The following is an 18088-nucleotide window of genomic DNA, read 5'->3' as shown; positions in this document are numbered from 1 at the left end:
TTATATTCCATAGTAGCAACTATGTTGACACTTGTGGTTAGAATATTTACTCCGTCTCCTCTTTTGTATTTTTTTCTTATTATTTTACCCTTATTACAAGCTGTTCTAAGCTGTTTCAGATTCCTTTTCAGGAAGACACATGGTGTAAATGAATAAATAAAAGCCTTAGAGTGCAATAGCTCACCTGCTCCTGAAATAAAATGCTGACATTTCAAATGTTCCTTATTGTAAAGGTTAGATGATTAAATATATTCCTCTTCTGCTACCTCGGATTACCCAAATAAACATCAACTGCATGCAAACCACACAAATAGATCAGGCTTTTGAATGGAGGTGGTTTTAAAAGACAGGTATATATTTGAAAAATCAAGAGAAAAGAAAATGCAAGGCATTCTCATTTAAAAACAAACAAGCAACCTTAAGAAAACTACCATGTATACTTTTACTTATGCTTACTAGATGCCTTTTAAAAATATTAAGAAAAGTCAGCTGCCATACTTTCCAAAGATTTCTTTTAAAGACTTTATTTATTTGACAGAGAGAGAGAGCACAAGCTGGGGGAGCAGCAGGAAGAGGGAGAAGCAGGCTTCCTGCTGAGCAGGGAACCCAATGCTGGGCTCGATCCCAGGACCCTGGGATCGTGACCTGAGCCAAAGGCAGACACTCAACTGACTGAGCCACCCAAGTGCCCCTCCAGAGATTTTTGAGAAGCATTAAGATTCTTTTCTCCCATGAAAACCAGCTTATATAGGTCTGCTCTTAACATTCAAAAATGATCAAACTAGCTATCTTTAGATTGGTAAGTACTACTTAAAACTGGGCCACATATCAATTAAACTTTTAATCCTGCATTATATTCTAATAAAATAGATTTAACACAAAATGTACATAGGCTAATAATCCCTTGGCTCACTTACTCATATAAAACATATCACCTGTGGTCTCTGGCAGCACTTTATTATCTCAAAGACCCCAAGTTCCCAGAAGAGAAAGTTCCTGCCATAAGATAAACCATCTTATCTAATAGCTCGCCTACACAAACAGATTAGCATCCTGGAAGTAGAAAGCCTCTGAGAATGCTAGCCAGCCTCATGCTCTCATATGAGATACAGGGCAGCAGAAGTTAACAGACTTGCCTAAGGCCACATAGAGGATGAGCAGCAGTTAGGACTAAGTGCTTCCTCTGCACCTGTCCTCTCTTCAGGGAAAACTAACCACCTGGGAGGGTGAAGAAGGGTCTCTTCAGGGAAAAGTAACGACCTAGGAAGAAGAGTCGAATGGCAAAGGAAAGGTTAACAGCTGTACAGAAGCACGCTGACACTTCCCCTGGGCACGTGCTTAAGTTCCAAGAGACTATCACCCCCATTCTATGTAATAGGAGGCCATATTCTCTTGGTCATATCTGAGGACTTTTCAAACGTCAGGTTTTTGCCTCTGGAGCCTCAGAATATACTCAGTGTGCACAGCACTTGATGGAACACCCAGGGCTCAGTTCTGAACCAGGTTTTTCTGAGAACAGGCAGGCAAGAGAATGTGCTCGGTGAGCTACCTTGAATTTAATTTCACAGGGTGAGAGCCTCTGATGGAAGGCTTAATGGGAGTACAGAAGCACCATTTTCAACCTGTGTGGGAAAATAAGGGCATTTGTCCTTCTGAAGAGCTGAAAAGTTTTGGCACAGAACCTGGTATCTTTCTTGGCAGGCACAGCAAACTTCGTATTCAGGTGAGTAAGGGAAAAAGTCCCAACTAAGAGTGGCAGGCTCCTTTCATAGTGAGGATACCGGAGTCTTGTGATACCAGTAGGTATTGTAGCAGGAGGCAGGTGACATTATGGGCTCTGAAGTCAGGCCTCGTTTTTTACTTCCAGCTCCAAAATTTACTAATTATAGGGCTTTGATGATATGCCACTTTTTGAATGGTTTCCTCACTGGTAAAATGGAGGTTGGGGATAGCGGTGGATACAAATGGTCTCCTAATCCTCACATCACCTTGATGAAGTAAATGCCTAGCTCTGTGCTCGCTGGTACACACATTTTTCACATTCTACCATCCTCTCCTTACCTTCTCTCGTCTTTCCAGATTTTCTCCCAACAGGAGACACGGAGAAAGGAGTGGTGGGAGTTCCAGGTCTGGACCCATTGCGTCTGGGGCCAGGACAAATTCCTCCCCTTCTCCTGCCAAACTCTCTCACTCTCAACAATATTCCTTTCCTATTTACAAACTGAGAAGGACTCAGTTTGGATTCAAAAGGGGAAGGAATCCACAACATGGCTAAAGGCAAGCCTAAGGATGTGGAAGTGGAGAAAGTTTCTTTTTTTAAAGAGAACAGGGCTATGATTCACTTTGCTTGTGGTAACAAAAGAGTAGGTGCTCAGAAGAATATGGAACGTGGCTCCTTGGCTGCCCCCCCCTCCAACCCTGACTTTTTTTCTCCTTTAATCTCTTTCTCTGTGTCAAGTATTTTCGCTGACACCTTCCCTGGGCATGTGCTTCGTACTCGTTAGTATAACAGTGTGCCAACTTGCTAGTATTATGGGCACGAAGACAAAATCAGTCTGTGTCCCATGCAGTTCATGCTAGACTTCTGCCAGACACTCACATGAGAACATGAGACGCCCTCTATAAAACCATCCATGCTCCCGCAAGGATAATATTTGAATTGAGCCTTGCAAATTAAGGAAGATTTAGTGGGGGCCAGAGAAGAAAAGGAAAGGGCTTTCATGACGTCATTTTAACCCTGAAAAGAGGTATGATGAAAGTCGTTTCCCAAACACCCTCACAGCTTCAATTTTTGCACAAGTGAATTAGTATTGGTTTGTCCAAGGTCACAGAGATTGGTTTCTTTGTGGCAAAGAGCCAGACCTTACTCCCAGTCAAGTCTTTTGACTAGTGTGTGGCTGTCCCTTACCCTACACACAGTAGCCTGTATGGACACCTGTTGAGCTCTTAGTAAACCTCTTACTCCAGTCATGCTGCAGCAACAAGCTCTGCAAAAGCTTCAACCAGTTGAGTGCAGAGGGAGCCTGAAGCACCTTGCCCTGAGACTCTACCGGTCCCTAGAAAGTTCTGAAGTGGAGGCGAGAGAGCCACAGGAATTCTCCCATGCATGCATGCATGCACAATCCAGAAATATGAAGGAGGTAATGTCCATGAGGGGACTGGAGGGGATGGTTAAATATAAACAGTTCTGAGACACATTTCCTGATGTTCCTGAGACGTCCCAAAGGGTGGAACACAGTCACTGGAGGTGGTGACCTAATCAATAATGCATCACTCTGTTGGCTTTTCTTCTTTCATTCCTAGTTTGACTGCCCTTGAGCTGTAGGCCCAGTCTCCGTTGCAGCCCGGCTTTCCCTGAAAGCGGAGCCTGAGATCATCGCTCTCAAGGTCTCATCCTTCCACCCCCCCCTCAAATGGCTCAAGGATGTGTTCTTCGTGATCTAAAAGTCACGGGGGAATTTTATTTTCATTTTTGTGATAAAGTGACCTATATTCTGAGTCTCATGGATGACCAGTTTAAAAAGTTTCTACACAATTTCAGTATCAATGTTCCTTTGTTTGCATTAAGTTGTACCATATTGTCCCATGTTAATAAGGACAGGGGCAGACATGTTTTTATCAAAGGAAGACCGAGGGACATACCACATGGACAATGTCACCAGTAGTTTAAAAAAAAATAATTCTGCACTAAAAATCATTTAATTCTGGGGATACAAGAGAATTATCCCCCAAAAGGAGAGTTATGGATTATTCAAGTCTGAGAAAAATTGCCTTCATGTAATGGTCTCAGTTTCTATTTCGAGTCTTAAATCAGACTTGCATTTCTAATCACCCCAGGTGTTTTCAACTCTTAAACTCTTGGGCTCCACACTCACCCAGTCAAAAGTACAATATCCTCTTTTTTGCCATAATACCTAGCTTTCTAAACCTTAATTTTGTAAGGCACTCTTTTTCTATATATTAAAGCTTTGAGCTCTCCAACAGCGGTAGATCCTCTAAGATGTGCAGCTGTTGTTTTTTTCATCCTCACCATCACTACTCTGTTAGGAACTGTAATCGAAGCTCTGTTCACAGCTTCCACTTAACTACCTCACAAGATAGAAGAAATGGAGAAAATCAGTCTGAAATATACCTCCTCGTTGGGTGCCCTGGAAGCAGAGCCAGAGATGGGGATTCTCATGAAATTGATTTTTCTGAGGGTGCACTTTCAAGAGAAAGCTGTAAAGAAGTGAAGGAATAGGATAAAGAAGGGAAAGAAGCCCAGCGAAGAGGGGCTGACAGCTCTGGTCCCTGATGGATGGCACACGAAGCGCTGGAGCATGAATGGCACCACGGACTTGTTTATCCTTGAGGCAAAGAGTTGATGGTCTGTAATCTCAAATTAGCCAGTTGTTGGCTATGGGCCATGCCAGGTAGGATGACATTGCCACCACCACCCCTCCCCCCAGGCATCTCTGGGCAAGGGCAATTCTCTGGAAAAGAGTGCATCCTGAGCTATTAATGGCCAACACTCCTAGCAGCTGAGGGTTGGATGCATCTCCCCAACAAACAGGCTCTGTGCAGGACATCAACGGGCTACTGCTCAAGCTGACATCTGTACATTGACATACCTAGGAAGGTCCAGCCAGGAAACAGTAACAACCATAGGTCTTTCATAAAGAAGTAATGAATTACAGGAAATTGGCCACATGGGTGATGGGGGAGGTGGGAAGCAACAGCTGTGAATAAGACAATCCAGTAAGTAGCTGTAACAGGAAGCTGCTGCCACCCCCTAAGGCTGGAAGGACAATGAAAGGTGATACCGTCTGGGCTGTCTGGGGGTGCTAGAACCCCTGAAGGGATGCAGAGAGGACACCTCAGGAAGTAAGGATGGGGGTATAATCTGCCTCCTCCCCTCCCCTCCAGCCTTCCAGCTATCTGCCTGTGCTTCCTTTTGGCCAAACCTATAAGGAAGTCAGAGGGAAGGGGGCCATGGAAAGGTAGCTCCTTGTGATGAAAAGTAGGGGAAGCACAAAAAGAGAACATGAGCCAATGAACAGGTGACAGACCCTACTACAGTGCACGTGCACATTTCTGTTCATACCAAGCGAGATATATGCTTACCAAAACAGCCATGTGTCATCCATTTTGTTTGCTATTATATAGCGTAAACTACTTTAGGGGACACAGACATTCCCTTAGATTAAAATAGAAGTAATGATATTTATGCCTGGTCTTAGTTTATATAATCAAATGTATACCATGGGTTGTTGTCTCAGCTCGGTTCCTAGTTTTCAAGCTGTGGAAGAGACCAACCTCAAAAGATACACTCCTCCTGATGCCCGTTCCCAGACCCAGATTAAATCCAGGCAAAGGAATAAAAAAAAAAAAAAAATTGGAAGATTTTGAAAGTAACATTAAGAATTGAGCTCCCTTCTATTAATAATTTTGGCACAGGTTGACTTGGCAGGACTCCCCTTTGCTTGAATTTCCATTTTCTCATTCATATATCTGGGTAAATACTTAATATTTGATATTACCTGATTATTTTCAAAAATTTAATTATCACCTGAAATGTTTCAACATGTGCTAAATAACATAATTAAGCATTAACCATAGGTCCAAATTTAATGAGAACATTTACATGTGTTTTTAATTATTTGTCAATTTGTGTCAGTATTTGGGACTACTCAAGAGACAGTTTACACAATGGCTGCCCCTAGGGGCTTAGCCAAATGATTACAGGCTTATTAGGAAACAAGACCAGCCTCCCAGGTGTAGTTCTCTACAGCTTGCAAATCAAATAGCTTGGGGGGGGGGGGGGGGGGGGGGGGGGGAATCAAACAAACATACAGATTGGCTCTGAGTGGAACAATTTTCCAAGTACTTATACCACATGCAGACACACACATACATTTCCATTTAGTAAACTGAAGAAAATAAATAGCATTCTGTAAGTGTTCTCAACTGTTTCTTTAAAACAACCTGAAAGATCTATAAGCTCTAACCAACTACCACAACCACAGTGCATTTTGGTGAATGGTAAAATCTTATGGAAGAAATTGGATTTATGTATGCACATATTAGCACAAAGTTGACAAAATTTCATTTATTTAAAAAATCACTAAGTATATCTGTTAAATGTTATATTAAAATAAAAGTTTCTGCCTTCAAAGAAGTTACATACCAGGGGCAAATGACAGTCAAATATTTAGAATATACCAAGTACATACATCTTCCTCAAATCCAAATTTTAAATGGTCTTTTAACTTTCAAATCAGTCTTGAGATGCACTAGGGAGGCATCCAGTTTTATATCTGCTGAGATGAGAAATCAAATCCATAATCATAATACGTAAGTAAATTCATTCTCACTGCCAGTATGGATGTGGGATGCAGTTAATTTTCAGCAATTAACAACTTTTGGGAATCAAAATTCAGACCATTATACTATAAACTTTCTCTTGATAATCCAAATGAATTACTCTAACTTGCCAAAAAAAATTTTTTTTTAATTATTAAGCTAGCTGATTTTTTCCAATAAAATGGGAACAATAATCCATTAACTCCAGCAGAATATGATTGATGATAATAACACAAGTTTATTAACTGACACTTTTGACTTTTGCATTCTTTATTTTTCCCCTGAAAGCAATTTAAAAAATATGTAACTACTTTTTATCCATATAAGACCTTATTTTTTCCCATAAACATCAAAATTGGAAATAAAATAATATCTTTTATTAATTAGCCTAGAATTTCTCTCTTAAATATATTTGCTCTAGCCTAGGTAAATATGGGTGGTATGGGAATACAAATTTGGGGACTGATGGAGAGGGGAGAGAAAGTGCTAATTTTAAACAAAAATGGGAGTATATCAAAAGGACACAGGCATCAACTTCAAAGAGTCCCTAAAGGCCAAAACTGGAAATTTTAAACAACAAAATAAATATTGGATTAAAACCCAAAATATTGTTTTCATTTTTTTTTATCATGATAAGTATACTCTTTAATCCCTGTCCCTAATTCCCCCCTTGCTGGTAACCATCAGTATTTTTCTATGTAGTTAAGAGTTGGTTTCTTGGCTTGTCTTTTTTTTTTTCTTTGCTTATTTGTTTTGTTTCTTAAATTCCACATATGTGTGAGAGTCTATGGTATTTGTTTTTCTCTGACTTATTTCGTTCAATATTATATTCTCTACCTCCATCCATGTCATTGCAAAAGGCAAGACTTCATTCTTTTTTATGGCTGAATAATATTCCATTGTAAACATATAGCACATCTTCTTATCCATTCATCTATCAGTGAACACTTGGGCTGCTTCCATAGTTTGGCTATTTAAACAATGCTGCAACAAACATAGGGGTACATATATCCCTTTGAATTAGTGTTTTTGTAGTCTTTGGGTAAACACTCAGCAGTGTCATTCCTGGATTATAGAGTAATTCTATTTTGAAACCCAAAATATTTTTTAAAATCCATATATCCATAAATGGTTGAATAAATAGCTTTTTTCCTTAGCAAAGAATTCCAAAGAATACATAGGCAAAGCACCCCCTTATGTTACTTTGACTGTGAACTGGACTTCGTCACTTACTTCTGACAAATAGGGTATGAAAAGGGAGAAAATAGTAACTTTACAGTGGAAAAAACATTAGCTTAACTAAGTGATCATGGTTACCATTATACTATGTACCCCTGATATGACAAGGGAACTTCACTTGTGTAGTGTTCTGCCACAATACCCACAACTCCAGTCTAATCAGGAGAGAAACAACAGACAAAACCAAGCAGAGAGATAGTCAACAAAATATCTGATGATTACACCTCAAAACTGTCCAGGTCACAAAGAAGCAAGAAAAAAAAACTGTCACAGATTAGAAAAGACTACAGGGATATAAGTATTAAATGCAATGTTGTATTCTGGTTTGAATGAAATAATGGAATAGAAAATAAAAATTAGTGGAAAACAGATGACATTCACATAAAATTTGCAGTTTAGTTAATGGTACTTTACCATTGTTAATTTCTTAGTTTGGATATAAATGAACCACAGTTATATAAGATGTTGACACAGGGAAAACTAGGTGAAAGTAATCAGGAACTTTCTAATATTCTTGCAACTTTTCTATAACTAAAATTATTCCAAAACAAAAAAATTTTTAATTACAACCAAATAAAAAAATATAGCATACACAAACAGGTACAATGCAGAAAAAGCAGTCCTTTAAGGGAAATTTATAGTCATAAAAATTTATATTAAAAATGAATAAATGTTAAAATTTATGAAGTGTAAAATCTAAGAAATTAGAAATGAACAGTATGAAAGTAAGAGTGGAGATAAATGAAATAGAAAACATACAATAAAAGAGGTTAAAGTAAAAAACTGATCGGTAAGACTAATGAAATTGACAACAGATAAATTTCTGACAAAATTCAGTGAGAAAGTATTATGAAAATGGTGACATAACTATAAATACAGCAGAGATTTGAAAAGCTAATATCAACAACTTTCTGCAAATGGATTTGAAAAGTTTTCTAGGTATCTTTCTTTTACAAAACTGCCACACACACACACACACACACACAGCAGGCCCAGCTGGTTTTCTAGATGAATTCCACCAAACTTCTAGAACAGTATCACTTCCGTATTAAAACCAGGCAAAGACAGCATAAAAACAAAAGATAATCAACCAATTTTACTCAAGAAAATAGACCTAAAAATCTAGACAAAATGTTAGTAAACCAAATCTAACAATGTTTAAACAGACAATATACCATGACTGTGCTAATTCTGTCCTCCAAGAAGCAGACATCAAGATGGTATAATATGTGCAAGGGATTTGTGAGGGAAATTCTTTAGAAGAATAAAGGTGAGGAAGCAGAATTCAGCAGGAGCACTTTCAGACTCATGTGAAAGCAGAGGGAGAAAGGAGGAAATGAAGTAAAAAGAGTCTCAGATGCAGTGCAGTTCTAAGAGAGTTTTGGCAAGACCACTGGTGAGTCCTTAAGCCCGTCGTCACCCATCAGAGAATCCCATGGCCCTTAGGAATGGGCCTGCCTTAGTTTCACCACTATGCTCAGTCATCAGCTAAGTAAATAATGACTAAGCATTGGGTGAGATCAATCTTGGCCCGCAGTGAATGTGCCCATAACACAAAGGTGGTGATTAATTCTGAGGGTGGCAATTGGGGCTGTCAATCAACCATGCTCTGCCCAGCAGGAGATACTGACTCCTACATTTTCATGGCTGCCACAGTGACCAAGATGGGTTTTCTTCAAGAATCTAAAAGTTTAATACTAGAAAGATCTATAAATGTGACTTACAGCATGTGTTAGAGCCAAATCTATGTGTCTCTTCAGATTCCCTGGGCTCAAATGCTTCACAGATCTTACCGTCACTGTTAGCACCTGATTAGTCATCTGCCCTAATTAGTAGCAGTCCCTTCCATTTGGTTACCATTGCAAAACTAAGCCCCCCATCCACATACCTGGATGTCTGACATCTCATACTTCTGGGCTTGAATGAAACACTGTACTACAGGGCCTGGGATCTGGCATCCTGAGCTGCCATCAAAGGGACTAGATGATGAAACTTGGATATACAGGACAGTTTACTTCTTGTGGGGTAAAATTCAACCAATAGGAACCGGTAGATCTGGGCAGATAAGCTCCTCCCGTGTACTACTGTTTGGAGACACAGTTCCTGATGCAGCCCATTCAGAATAGTCTCTGGTGCTGAGTGAATCCAACTACCAAGAGAACTGCTCTGTTTTTGGCTACTCATGAAGCAGAAGCCAGCATGGTAAGCCATCCCTTCACAAAGTTTCCCATCTTTCCTTGCTTCACTTCCATTTTCTTCTCTCTTACCACTCTGGATTTGTACCTCCCAAATAAAGCATCAGCATTTTAATCCTTGCTTCAGGTTCAGTTTCCCAGAGAATCCAGGTTAAGACAACATACTAAATGGATTAAAGTGGAAAATCCAATCATCTGAATACAAGAAAAGTTGATATACAAAATAATTTTAAAAACTCCTTACACGAGTAAAAGACTTTTTAAAATGATAAAGCATATATCTGAAAAACCTGGAACAGATATGGTATTAAACGAGAAAATAGAAATACTCCTTGCAAAATCAATTATAAAGTAAGGATGCAGAATCAGGCATGGACTGAGTAGCAAATGTGACAATATATTGGGTAGTTGAGAATAGTTTGCTAATGTGATTATTTACAAAGTGATGGGCAGGGTTAAGGGAAACTAACAAGGACCATGCTATACCTCCAAGGCTAGCAACATTACCCTGGGCTGAAGGAGCAATTTACCAGATCTACAGAGATCAGGTATCTGTAGGATATGAATTGTATCTTTAGTAGAGGGGATACAGCCAGCCCTCAGTGACCATGTAGACATGTGGTTGCATTCACAAAGTCCTGAAAGTAATTTCCTAATATACATGTAGTTGGTTGACTCGTATCCACCCAAAATTCATTTCTACCTAGAACCTCAGAATGTGACCTTATTTGGAAATAGGGTCTTTGTAGATGTAATTAAGAATCAAAACAAAATAACACTAGATGAAGCTGCGCCCCAAGTCCAGTGAGAGATAGGAGAGGACACACAGACACACAAGAAGGTGGCCACATGAAGATGGAGGCATAGACTGTAGTGATGCACCCACAAGCCAAGGAATGCCAGCAGTCACCAGAAGCTGGAAGAAGCAAGGAAGGATTCTCTCTTAGAGCCTTCAAAGGGAGTGTGGCCTTGCTGACACCTCGAATTCAGTCTTCTAGCCTGCAGAACTGTGAGAATAAGTTCTTGTTTTAAGCCATCATGTTTGTAGTACTTTGTTAAAGGAGCCCTAGGAAACCAATACAATACCCAGATTTGAAAATGAGTCATTTATGTTTTTTTTTTTCCCTTAATGGGGGAGTAGTAGTAAAGAAATGGGAACATAATAAAGTTGACTCTACAATGAAAGTATAGCTTAAACTGTACCTTGAGCTGGGAGAAATCATTCAAAACTTCCTGACATGTTCCCCTTTAGAAAACCACACATGCACATGCAAACACACACACACCCCGACTCATTGGTATAAATACTAGCACAGAATATTTAGTAGGCTCAAAAAAAAAAAAAAAAAGACTTCAACCGAGTTATCTATCAGAGACTATACAAATCTCAGTGTCCACCTCTGGCTAATAACTCTGGCTACGAAAATGAGGATGGTGGCATTGGAGGTTGTGTTAGCGGTCATAGGTCACAGATACAGTGGGGAGGGGGAGAAATCAACCCATCACACACATACTATGTAGAGCAATTTGACTGTTTAGTCACTAACTGAGCAAAATAAAGAAATGACACACTAAATATACAATATATACATAGTCCAAAAAGGGGTGGGGGATTCAGCAATAGCATGCAAATGACTAAAAAGTAAAAATAAAGCCCAGCCTAGAATAAAATAGTTCAAAGAAACAAAGCCTTTTCTTATATTAAATCCATACCTTCTAGAAAGTAATCCTCAGGACATGTGTACAATAAAACAAGTACACAAAAATAAGATAAATGAAAGAATACGATGAAAATGCGACTAAGGAAATAAAACATGCACTAACATTTCTAGAGAGAACCAGTAACAATATAGAGTTAGCTAAGTACAGAAGAGATACTACTGAAAGCCAATTACCATATATTTTTTAAAACCCCATAGTTCTTCTGTGTGTCTCCTTTATAACTCACATAGAATACTTCAGAAACTTCTAGTCACCAAAACTGTAGGGTTTTCCCCCCACACAAAGCAATTCTTCAACACTGGTTGAGTGTTCTACAATCTAACTCAATGCTGACACTACCTGCTTAGAGATAGAGATACAGTCAGATCCCCCAGGTTAGAAGTTCAGTTCCACAAGACTGATCCCCTCCCATACTGCCACTTCAGATACCAATCACAACTAGTAGGTCTCCAGGTTCCCCACAATTTCTGTCCAAACTGGTGGTTCCTGTGACTTCTTACACCTTGGATTCAACTATTTGCTAGAACAGCAGACAGAGCTCAGAGAAACATGTTTACCAGTTTATTAAAAGATATGTTAAAGAATACAGATGAACAGACAGATGAAGACATACATAAGGTAAGGTGTGGGAGGGTCCCGAGAATTGAAGCATGTCACCCTTCTGATACGTAGGGTGTATCAGCTTTTTTTATTATGTTTTGCTAGTCACCATACAGTGCTTCATTAGTTTTTGATGTAGTGCTCCATGATCCATTGTTTGCGTATAACACCCAGTGCTCCATGTAATACGTGCCCCTCCTTAATACCCATCACCGGGCTAACCCATCCCCCCACCCCCCTCCCCTCTAGAACCCTCAGTTTGTTTCTCAGAGTCCACAGTCTCTCATGATTCATCTCTCCCTCCGATCCCCCCTTCATTTTTCCCTTCCTTCTCCTAATGTCCTCCCTGCTATTCCTTATGTTCCACAAATAAGTGAAACCATGTGATAATTGACTTTCTTTGCTTGACTTATTTCACTTAGCATCATCTCCTCCAGTCCCATCCATGTTGATGTAAAAGTTGGGTATTCATCCTTTCTGATGGCTGAGTAATATTCCATTGTATATATGGACCACATCTTCTTTATCAATTCATCTGTTGAAGTGTATCAGCTTTTTGAACCCCATACTTTGGGATTTTGTGGAGGCTTCATCATATAGGCATGATCAATCAATTCCATTTCCAGTCCCTCTTCCTTCTCTAGAGAAGGGATGCTGGGACTGAAAATACCAAGCTTCCAATTATGGCTTGGTCTTTCTGGTGACCAGCCCCCATCCAGGAGCCGAGTCAGAGTCCCCCATTGAACAAAAGATGCTCCTACTGCTCCCATCACTTAGGAATTTATAAGAGTTTTGGGAGCTCTTCACCAGGATCCAAAGACAGAGACAAATGTATATATTTTCTATTATCTCACACCACAGTATAGTTCAAAGATTTGACATATCCTGGTAATTCAGATGGAAAAGAGATGAACACAATTAGATAAAGTTGAGCTATGGAACATAGATGATGCAATATGAGGATAATTGTTATTGGTTCTTGAGGCCAAAACCTATCAACTTAAGCTGTCGATACGTAGATAAAATAGAAAATTCCCCTGAAATGAAGACAAAATTGAATTGTTGATTGAAAGAACATCTATGTTCCAGGAACAAGACATATCCTAATTAAGATGAATATCAAATAAAAGGGAAGGGGAGAGAAAAATTTACTCTTTTCTTTTTTCTGAAACAATCTAGTAACAAAAAGGTAGAGAAAGGATGGAGAAGACAAAGGAGGACCTCTAACGTCTCCACAAAAGACAACAGAGAATGATGATTTCATGATGTTCCATTTCCTGCTGGTCTACGAGGTTTTCATGGAGAGAGCCAGGCTAGGACAGAAACGGAGAACCAAACAAATATTTCTCTTAAATGCCCTCCAGAAATTCCTTTTATCCTCTTCCTTCCTGTCTCCTCTCCTTTCAACTTGAGGACTCTTTTGCGTAATCTCTTTTGAGTTCCAACTCCCAAGAACAAAAGTGGGAAAAAGGTACTTCTGAAAGTGGCAGCCATTTTCCACCTAGAAGAGCCCTGAGGTAATATTAAATAAGTGGCTACAACTAAACTGGGTGGGGGGGGGGGACTGATAAACTAATTTCCAAAAAGGTATTACTTGCCTTGAATAGAACTGAATATCTTGTGTTGTAAGAATCCAGAAATCCCCAACTGTAACTTGAACAAATGAAAGTACAATTAGTAGGGCAGAAACTTGGGGGAGATGTTAAATTATCAATAAAATCATGTCTGTGTCAACATTCTGTCAGCAAAAGTAGACAGGTGGAAGCCTGGAGAGTAAAATATTTATAGGTTTCTGGTTAGTCTAGTGCTTACTCTTTCAGACTATTTTCTAGTGACTAACTCTCTTCCTACAGGAAAATAGAAAATGAAATGAGATATACTCCAACCCAATTTATATACCCTAAAAAGGTCAGACTGTTGATTCTTCATATTAAAACTTACTTCCCAATTAGAGAAATCACATCTATGTAACAAATATACATTCTTGTAGGAATTAGATGGTGAATATAAATAGCAATATAGAAATCAAACCTCAGATCCTCACTAACCTTATTTCCTAAATCTGTAACACATCTCAACTTTCTTCTGAAATGAAATGTCAACCCAGTACCCTCAGCTCAGATATGTGGATTAAATTAGTTTTACCTTTTATAATGCGCAACCAACATCCAGACCACTCAGGGGCTCAGTGAATGAATTCCTCTGATTAAACCATCTTGGAAGCACAAGAGAAATGAAGGGTTAAGGGAGAAGGCAGAAAAAGTGGGAAATAAGATACGCTACTTAGTTTCAAGAACAGAGAAGTAGGCAAAGGCGACCTTATGCCTGCTCCAGTTGAGGGAGACAGAGATAAAATCCTTATAAGGAGAAATGACAAGAAATTTGTCAAACAGATAAAAATGACTGTAGGTCATCCTCAAAATGTCAAAAACAAAAGAGGAACAATCAAGTTTCTCCAAATTACCCTAAGGAAGAAAAAAGAGCACAAGAGCTAAGGGCACCTGAAATAATTGGGGGCAGGGGAAGGAGAAAGAGCAGACTTCAGCTTGTGGTGAGTGAAGAAAACGGGGAAAGAATTTTTGAAGGAATAGGAGGTAACTTAAAAAAAAAGATTGCAAGAAGGTAACTGTAGGAGTAAGCAAATGCCTCAGAAAACAACAGAAGCTGTTGGAATCTTCAGAAAAGGAAATGAATAAAAGTAGAAACTAGAGCAACCGTACACATGGAGTTCAACCATCTATTTCTGCTGTCACGTCTCTGGAACTCACAGGCAAGACAAAAGGAGGGCAGAAGCCCTGCAAAGACAATTTGCAGAACCACATCAGAGCATGTAACACTAAGGGCACAAGAAGGCACAAGAGTCAGAAATGTAATCTACGAAGCACACTTCGGATATAAAGCAGTTTTGCATAGGAAATAAAAAGCTAAATTCAATGGGAAAAGTTGGTTTGGAGGGTCTAGATCTCTTCACTCTCAAATTTTAAAAAGACTAACTCCAAGACCAGAAGACATAAATTAGAAGAGATATTTGTGGAAGTCTAATCTCCTCTTTCCTTTACAATGGGAAAGGAAATTTTCTTTTGTTGAATTGTAATGCTATGAATTATTTCCTCGGTGTCTGAAGATAAACCCAAATATGTGATGTCATTATTCATTTTCGATTATCTCAATCCCAAGATTAAAGCCCATTTGGACAAACAATGATAGAAGTCTTAAAATACGGTGTTTGAGATTTACAGCTCTGTTACAAGTAATAACAAGCACAACCATGACAACAAAATTCCAGAACAAACTGGCTTACACAACGCAAGGAATTTTCTGAGAAATATAACTGAAGATTCTGGGAACCTCAGGCCAGTGTGATCCAGGAACCCTCTTACCAGGTCCCACATCTCTGCTTAACCTTCTCGGGCTTTGCTCATGCTAATAAAGTGGCTGCGGAAATCTCAGGCCTGACATCTGCACAACACCCGATCCTGATGGAAAGAAGAGGCGTTTCAGCCAGCACCTTTCAATGAGAAGTTTGTTTCCCAGACGCCCAAGCAAACAATTTTTTGCACATCATTAGCTCACCTGGGCTATGTTATCCCACTCATCTGTGGAGCTGGCATCTACCACTCCCTAACTAGTTTCTCCTGGGAGCACTATTTTAATAAATCATTTGCACCTAAATCTTTGGCTAAGCGGCTGCTTGTAGTAGAATCTTCCTTAAGACACAAACAATGTACTGAAACTCCCTGACAGGTTATCCTTGAAAGCCCTGAGCTGGTCCTTCCCACCTCCACATCTCTGCAAATGCTGGCATTTCCCACTGTGAATAAGACGCTCTCATCTTCTCACACGTGCCCTTCCCCAGGTTCTGTGCTGCTTCTCTGACCCCGCCTCCTGCAGTTCTGAGATCTCTTTTCTCTGCCCTCAGAAAACATCATTCCATGATAAACTGCTCCTTACCCATACCTGCATAGATTCCCGCTGCCTTCCATCTTCAGTTGAAACATGATGCGTTCCCAAAGGCACCATTTTCCTTAATAAGGGGGTGACTCATTTCCTATCTCCTTTCACATTGTAATCTGGAAATAAAGCTGTCAATCTCTGAGCACAATAATGCTCTCTCCACACTGTCACATCTGTATCATCAGGGCTTCAAGATCTCACTGTGAGAATCGAAGTTTCTTCTGAAGTAACCCTTACTCCTACGTAGGAAGGTACCTAGGGAGTGTCAACTGTATTTAAGCTGGATGGGACATATATGATTGTGTAATAGTATTCTTTACATATTTTCTGGGTTTGAGATTTTTTAAAGATTTTTTTTAAGTATAACTAACATATAATGTTCTGTTAGTTTCAGGTTTACAACCTAGTGATCTAACAATTCTATACATTACTCACTCCTCACCACAATGAGTGTAGCCACCATCTATCCCATACAACATTATTACAATATTATTAACTATATTCCCTATGCTATACTTTTCATCAGGTATGAGATTCGTTAAAAAACATGACATCCATGGCTTGAATCATCTGTCTTGGCTTTCTTATGCCTTCATGTTATCAAATTCTAATCTGGCCCATAAATTTTGAGAATTGGCACTAAAACTCAGTCTCCCTCTCCATCCCCAGTGTTATCAACATTCTGGGTGAATTTGATGCCCACATGATGACAAATAAAAAACTCTTGAGATAAAGGTTAACACCTCCAAAACTAAGTCATTTCTCCACTCAACCTATCACTTCCCATAGATGGATTCTTGCCCTTATCTCCCAGAATTGTTCTATCCCTGAAATATCAAACTCAGAATATCCTACCCCCTAAGAGTTCTCATCATAAGAAAAATAAAATGTAAAAAAAAAAGAAAGAAAGAAAGAAAGAAAAAGAAATTGTAACCATGTGTGGTGATGGATGTTAGCCAGACCTATTGTGATGATCATTTCATAATATATACATATATCACAACATTATATTTTACACCTAAAACTAAAATGATGTTGTATGTCAATTTATACATCAATTTTAAAAAATTAATTGAAAAAAACACAACTTCATAAAAAAGAATATCCTACCCTGACACAGTTTCTAACATTCCAATACCTCCTTTCTCCCCTCCCACTAAATTAACAATCTTAAAACTTCTAAAACTTCTAAACCCTCCGTCAATTGCTCCCATTCTCACTTAGGTTACTGCGTACTTCCTGGGTTAAATAGTTAAAAACTATTTAACAGTTTGAGCTCTTTTTTTTTAAAGACTAAACAGGTTTCTTTCCTTTGTTGCCAAGTCAATTTTGTTAACTATAGAGCTTCTAGCTTAGCTTACATATAATTAGATTAGTAATATAATTTGCCAATTTGTAAATCTCTAAAAGCAATATTTAGCATTTGACGTGGTTATTTTAGAAGAAATTCAGATTCTCACAGACTAATCATGTGGACAAAAAAAGACTAGGAACAGCACTCCTAGATTTCAATAAGGCTTTTTTTCTTTTTCCCCTAAAAGATAAAAATGTGGTAGAAAAGTCCACTGTTCCCAGTTAACACCCAATACAACCAATGATGAAATGAATGATAAACCAACATCTCTAAGGAATTTATCCTACAATTAACGTTAATGTTTATTATTTTAAATTCTACAAGGAGACTAAAAAGTTCTTTCAATTAAAAACATTAAGTGTATGTGCATTTAAAAAGAGTGGAAGAAAGGAAGTGCCCCACATACCCCCACACTCAGTACAATTGCAATTGGAGTCACTGAAGCAAGTGGCTCCTGTTGATATCATCTGGACAGTTCTTTCTTCAAGACATGCTAGGATGTTTTTGTTTTAATAGGCTACACAATCCTGATGTCAAAGAGAGAAGCCTGGTCTCATTTTCATAATCAGTATTCCCAGACCGCACAATATACCCATGGCTTAAAACCAGTTCTGGAAACAATTATCCACTACTTGCTAAAAGGAAAGTACCCTTTCCAAGGCTGAAAAACTAGTCAAAGGTC

General features: G+C 39.0%; 1 protein-coding gene across 12 annotated transcripts in view; it reads right to left on the bottom strand.

Annotated features, from left to right (window-relative positions):
* HHLA2 (HHLA2 member of B7 family) overlaps positions 1-18088 on the bottom strand; it is an 87789-nt gene that overhangs the window by 47589 nt on the left and 22112 nt on the right. For 6 of the 12 annotated variants that reach the window (XR_012378265.1, XM_073892990.1, XM_073892961.1 and 3 more), the window contains exon 2: positions 13697-13751. The exons of 5 other annotated variants lie outside the window; for them this stretch is intronic. The gene's annotated coding sequence lies outside the window, so the exon portion shown is untranslated. Of the gene's footprint in view, positions 1-13696; positions 13752-15478; positions 15563-18088 lie in introns of those variants that run through there. One more of the 12 variants, XM_073892998.1, reaches the window with a different exon arrangement.

Source organism: Callorhinus ursinus, unplaced genomic scaffold, assembly GCF_003265705.2.
Source record: "Callorhinus ursinus isolate GAN/ISIS: 27379988/994484 unplaced genomic scaffold, GSC_fseal_2.0 scaffold1, whole genome shotgun sequence".
NCBI lineage: Eukaryota > Metazoa > Chordata > Mammalia > Carnivora > Otariidae > Callorhinus > Callorhinus ursinus.
Note: the sequence above shows the minus strand (reverse complement) of the source record. Positions and strands in the feature narration are given on the sequence as shown.